General features: G+C 48.5%; 1 non-coding gene across 1 annotated transcript; it reads left to right on the top strand.

Annotated features, from left to right (window-relative positions):
• The first annotated feature begins 2,673 nt into the window (after positions 1 to 2,673).
• Positions 2,674 to 2,828, top strand: LOC113379013. Its single transcript, XR_003367322.1, has one exon. It is a non-coding gene; the product is annotated as a 5.8S ribosomal RNA (ribosomal RNA).
• The last annotated feature ends 2,830 nt before the right edge of the window (positions 2,829 to 5,658 follow it).

The following is a 5,658-nucleotide window of genomic DNA, read 5'->3' as shown; positions in this document are numbered from 1 at the left end:
CTGTTTGAAATTAACTGGGTCTGCGGACCGCAAATTTCATGTACGGACCGCCGTTTCGACGGTTGTTAAAGGTCTAGCCTCTGTGTAAGCGCAGAATATATAAAATATCAAGTCGCGATGTAAACTGTTCGTTATGTTCAGGGAATATCGTACGACTCAGATATATATATGTAAGAAAATTCGTTGTTTAGAAATATTCATCGAACGTTTCTATACAAAGTGTGGTCTCTCGGGTGACGCCGAGGGACATTTACGCACTATGCTATTATATATATAGCACTCTGGTTGATCCTGCCAGTAGTATATGCTTGTCTCAAAGATTAAGCCATGCATGTCTCAGTGCGAGCCACATAGTACCGGCGACGCATCTTTCAAATGTCTGCCTTATCAACTTTCGATGGTAGTTTCTGCGACTACCATGGTTGTTACGGGTAACGGGAAATCAGGGTTCGATTCCGGAGAGGGAGCCTGAGAAACGGCTACCACATCCAAGAAAGGCAGCAGGCGCGCAAATTACCCACTCCCGGCACGGGGAGGTAGTGACGAAAAATAACGATACGGGACTCATCCGAGGCCCCGTAATCGGAATGAGTACACTTTAAATCCTTTAACGAGGATCTATTAGAGGGCCAGTCTGGTGCCAGCAGCCGCGGTAATTCCAGCTCTAATAGCGTATATTAAAGTTGTTGCGGTTAAAAAGCTCGTAGTTGAATCTGTGTCCCACACTGTCGGTTCACCGCTCGCGGTGTTCAACAGGCATGTCTGTGGGACGTCCTACCGGTGGGCTTAGCCCGTAAAAAGGCGGCCCAACTCAAAATCCTACCAAGGTGCTCTTCACCGAGTGTCGAGGTGGGCCGGTACGTTTACTTTGAACAAATTAGAGTGCTTAAAGCAGGCTCATTCGCCTGAATATTGTGTGCATGGAATAATGGAATAGGACCTCGGTTCTATTTTGTTGGTTTTCGGAATTCCGAGGTAATGATTAATAGGGACAACTGGGGGCATTCGTATTGCGACGTTAGAGGTGAAATTCTTGGATCGTCGCAAGACGGACAAAGCGAAAGCATTTGCCAAATGTGTTTTCATCAATCAAGAACGAAAGTTAGAGGTTCGAAGGCGATCAGATACCGCCCTAGTTCTAACCATAAACGATGCCAGCTAGCGATCCGCCGAAGTTCCTCCGATGACTCGGCGGGCAGCTTTCGGGAAACCAAAGCTTTTGGTTCCGGGGAAGTATGGTTGCAAAGCTGAAACTTAAAGGAATTGACGGAAGGGCACTACAAGGAGTGGAGCCTGCGGCTTAATTTGACTCAACACGGGAAACCTCACCAGGTCCAGACACCGGAAGGATTGACAGATTGAGAGCTCTTTCTTGATTCGGTGGGTGGTGGTGCATGGCCGTTCTTAGTTGGTGGAGTGATTTGTCTGGTTAATTCTGATAACGAACGAGACTCTAGCCTGCTAAATAGACGTACTTTCTGGTATCGCAAGACCCTCCGCTTCGGCTTCGGTCGTTGTTGGTTGTGGTTCTCACTACCGGCGTACAAATATCTTCTTAGAGGGACAGGCGGCATTTAGTCGCACGAAATTGAGCAATAACAGGTCTGTGATGCCCTTAGATGTTCTGGGCCGCACGCGCGCTACACTGAAGAGATCAGCAGGTTTTCCTTGGCCGAAAGGTCCGGGTAATCCGTTGAAGCCTCTTCGTGCTAGGGATTGGGGCTTGCATTTCTTCCCCATGAACGAGGAATTCCTAGTAAGCGCGAGTCATAAGCTTGCGTTGATTATGTCCCTGCCCTTTGTACACACCGCCCGTCGCTACTACCGATTGAATTATTTAGTGAGGTCTTCGGACCGGTGCGCGGCAGTGTTTCGACATTGCCGATGTTGCTGGGAAGATAACCGAACTTGATTATTTAGAGGAAGTAAAAGTCGTAACAAGGTTTCCGTAGGTGAACCTGCGGAAGGATTATTAACGTGCATTTACTATTAAGTGAATGAAGCGTGTGCTATATGTCGCAATATAATGTTGCAGACTAAATGTTGTGCGCTCCCATGGTATAATATACTGTGGGCAAAAGCCTCTGGCAATGATCATTCGTTTCATTAACGTTTGACCGGAGCTAGTCGCAAAATATTGCGCAGTGTGCAAAAGCAGCGTGACGCAGTTTACAACCGCTTAGCGCTCTTATGCATTGTGTGAGAGCACTGCCATGTATATCTGCTCGGTATCGCCAGATGCCTGAGCGAATGACGAAGTTCGTTGTGAAAACGGCGTTCTTTTTGAATATTATACTTTAAACGCATAGCTCAATCAATTCTTTGGGCGCTAGATGAAAGTCTAGTGTTTTAAAATCGATTGTAGTAAACGCTTGCGTTAGTATTCTATATACTCTGCACATTTTATTCAAATTGTGCGAATTTGAACATTCGCTTCATTGCGTTGTTTTAAGAAAATGAAAAATCAGCGAAAGCAGATTTTTCAATCTCACACACAGTGAAATATTCATATTTCTATTTTGAAACGAGATTTTGTATCTCGGACCGAAACGCGAAAGCTTTACGGTGTACTAATTGTAACCATAATAAACATACTAGTTTCAGAATCGCCCGAGTTATCTTAAACGATTTCAAGGGAATCACGATTGAAACATGTATAAATATATATAAAATCACCCTGAACGGTGGATCACTTGGCTCGTGGGTCGATGACGAACGCAGCTAATTGCGCGTCGACATGTGAACTGCAGGATACATGAACATTGACATTTCGAACGCACATTGCGGTCCTCGGATACTGTTCCCGGACCACCTCTGGCTGAGGGTCGTATAACATTACCAGACTGCCGCTTGCTTTAAACGGCTTGCCGGCGAATGATGGAGTTTCGCGTAAATGCGTGCTCTTAAATAATTCACTCAACGTGTGAGCCAGTCCATTTTGCAACATCGGACATTACCGTTCGTTGACGTTCTGTGGGATTACGGCGGGTTGTGTGTCCTAGAGATTTTATATTCTTGCGACCCTCCCGATAACCGGAAACCCGAACTCTTCGAAATGCGGTTTCGTTCCGGCAAATTTGGACGATTCAAAGGTTTCTCGTCGATTTTGTGTAATCGGCGGGTAAACGGCGGGAGTAACTATGACTCTATGGTGGGAGTGGTTGGGGTTCTTCGGGACCTCAGCTAGCAAGTGGCCTTCCTCCTCGTGGGTCCCACCGTGGACCCCTTCGGGGGAAACTAAGCCACCTCTGTGCTTTTGGGCTTGTGGGCTGCCAACCCCCTCGCCTGCAATCAATCGGTGAAAGTATTAAGAAACCCAGCCTCGGATGAAAATTTAGATTTAAATTTGGGTGGACCCTCTGGTCTGCCCCAACCGACTAATAGAGTTGGGTATAATTGCCCGTTTTCCTACCTGTGAAAAATCTTTTGCAACTTCGGTTGGCCGTGGTGTGCATGAGCAACGACAACATAAGGACTGGTACGACCAGGAACTTTCAAAGATTGTGCCTTACTAACGTTTGCGAGCACATCATAATCATAATACGACCTCAGAGCAGATGAGATTACCCGCTGAATTTAGCATATTACTAAGCGTGGAAAAGAAACTAACTAGGATTCCCTTAGTAGCGGCGAGCGAACAGGGAAGAGCCCAGCACTAAATCCTCGGGCCGGAAACGACGCGGGGAAATGTAGTGTTAGGGAGGATCCGATATATCTCGGTGCGTTGCGGCGAGTTCAAGTCCATCTTGAATGGGGCCATTTACCCAGAGAGGGTGCCAGCCCGTAGCGACCGTTGCGCGTATCGAGAGGAATCTCTCCTCAGAGTCGAGTTGCTTGAGAGTGCAGCTCTAAGTGGGTGGTAAACTCCATCTAAGGCTAAATATGACCACGAGACCGATATGCGAACAAGTACCGTGAGGGAAAGTTGAAAAGAACTTTGAAGAGAGAGTTCAAGAGTACGTGAAAACCGTTCAGGGGTAAACCTGAGAAACCCGAAAGATCGAAAGGAGAGATTCAATGTTATCGTTGTCTTCCATTTATGGCGTGCGATTGACCGGGATTCGTCCTGCGATACGCCGTCCGTCGGTTTATGCGTTAGGCGGCGATGGCATGCACTTCTCTCTCAGTAGGACGTCGCGACCCGTTTTGGTGTCGATCTACGAACGCGCGCGGTACCTGTCACGAATTTATTCGCGTCAGACCCCGCGTGCTCCGGTCGACTGCCAGACGGTATAAACGATATGGTATAGGGTCGCTTTTAGCGTTCGGCCGGTTGCAAGCACGGACGGTTATTGGCCGTCGGACTGGTCCGGCATCGATGCCGCCTCGAGCTGTTAGCTGCCGTGTCCTCGGACGGACTCTATTACCGGTCAGCGATGCTATTGCTTTGGGTACTTTCAGGACCGTCTTGAAACACGGACCAAGGAGTCTAGCATGTGCGCGAGTCATTGGGAAATACAAAACCTAAAGGCGCAATGAACGTAAAGGGTTTGCTTAAGTAAACTGAGGGATGACAGACCGCATCCACGGATGCGTGCTTGCAATCCCGAGGCTCCACTCTCATTGCGAGAAGAGACGCCTCAGAGCGTACACGCTAGCTAGCCCGAAAAATGGTGAACTATGCCCGGTCAGGTCGAAGTCAGGGGAAACCCTGATGGAGGACCGTAGCGATTCTGACGTGCAAATCGATCGTCGGAACTGGGTATAGGGGCGAAAGACTAATCGAACCATCTAGTAGCTCTGGTTCCCTCCGAAGTTTCCCTCAGGATAGCTGCATTCGATGAGCGAGTCTCATCCGGTAAAGCGAATGATTAGAGGCCTTGGGGCCGAAACGACCTCAACCTATTCTCATACTTTAAATGGGTGAGATCTCTGGTTTGCTTGAATAGTGAAGCCAGAGATTTGGATCAGAGTGCCTAGTGGGCCATTTTTGGTAAGCAGAACTGGCGCTGTGGGATGAACCAAACGCCGAGTTAAGGCGCCTAAACGACGCTAATGGATACCATGAAAGGCCGTTGGTTGCTTAAGACAGCAGTACGGTGGCCATGGAAGTTGGAATCCGCTAAGGATTGTGTAACAACTCACCTGCCGAAGCACTGAAAATGGATGGCGCTGAAGCGTCGTGCCTATACTTTCGGCCGCCAAGGCATGAGAAACGTTCATATAGTTCGTTTTTAACGCCCTGGTGAGTAGGAGGGTCGCGGTGGTGTCGCAGAAGGGTTTGGGCGTAAGCCTGCCTGGAGCCGCCATCGGTGCAGATCTTGGTGGTAGTAGCAAATACTCCATCGGCGAGGCCCTGGAGGACTGACGTGGAGAGGGTTTCGTGTGAACAGCCGTTGCACACGAGTCAGTCGATCCTAAGCCCCAGGAGAAATCCTATGTTATGTCGGTGTATTTTATTTTGAATAAAATTTCACACCCATCGGGCGAAAGGGAATCCGGTTCCTATTCCGGAACCCGGCAGCGGACCGTTTACAAGTCGGGGCCCTCGCAAGAGAGTTCGTCGGGGTAACCCAAAATGACCTGGAGACGCCGTCGGGAAACACGGGAAGAGTTTTCTTTTCTGTATGAGCGTTTGAGTTCCCCCTGAATCCTCTAGAAGGGAGATAGGGTTTGGATTGTGCCTAAAAAAGCACGATGGACCGAAGAGGAACAAGT

The sequence above is a fragment of the Ctenocephalides felis genome, unplaced genomic scaffold (genome assembly GCF_003426905.1).
Source record: "Ctenocephalides felis isolate EL2017-DRISC unplaced genomic scaffold, ASM342690v1 CF-g0.4_SCAFFOLD_01886, whole genome shotgun sequence".
Taxonomy (NCBI): Eukaryota; Metazoa; Arthropoda; class Insecta; order Siphonaptera; family Pulicidae; genus Ctenocephalides; species Ctenocephalides felis.
The sequence above is the reverse complement of the archived record's forward strand: the minus strand, read 5'-3'. Positions and strand labels throughout refer to the sequence as shown.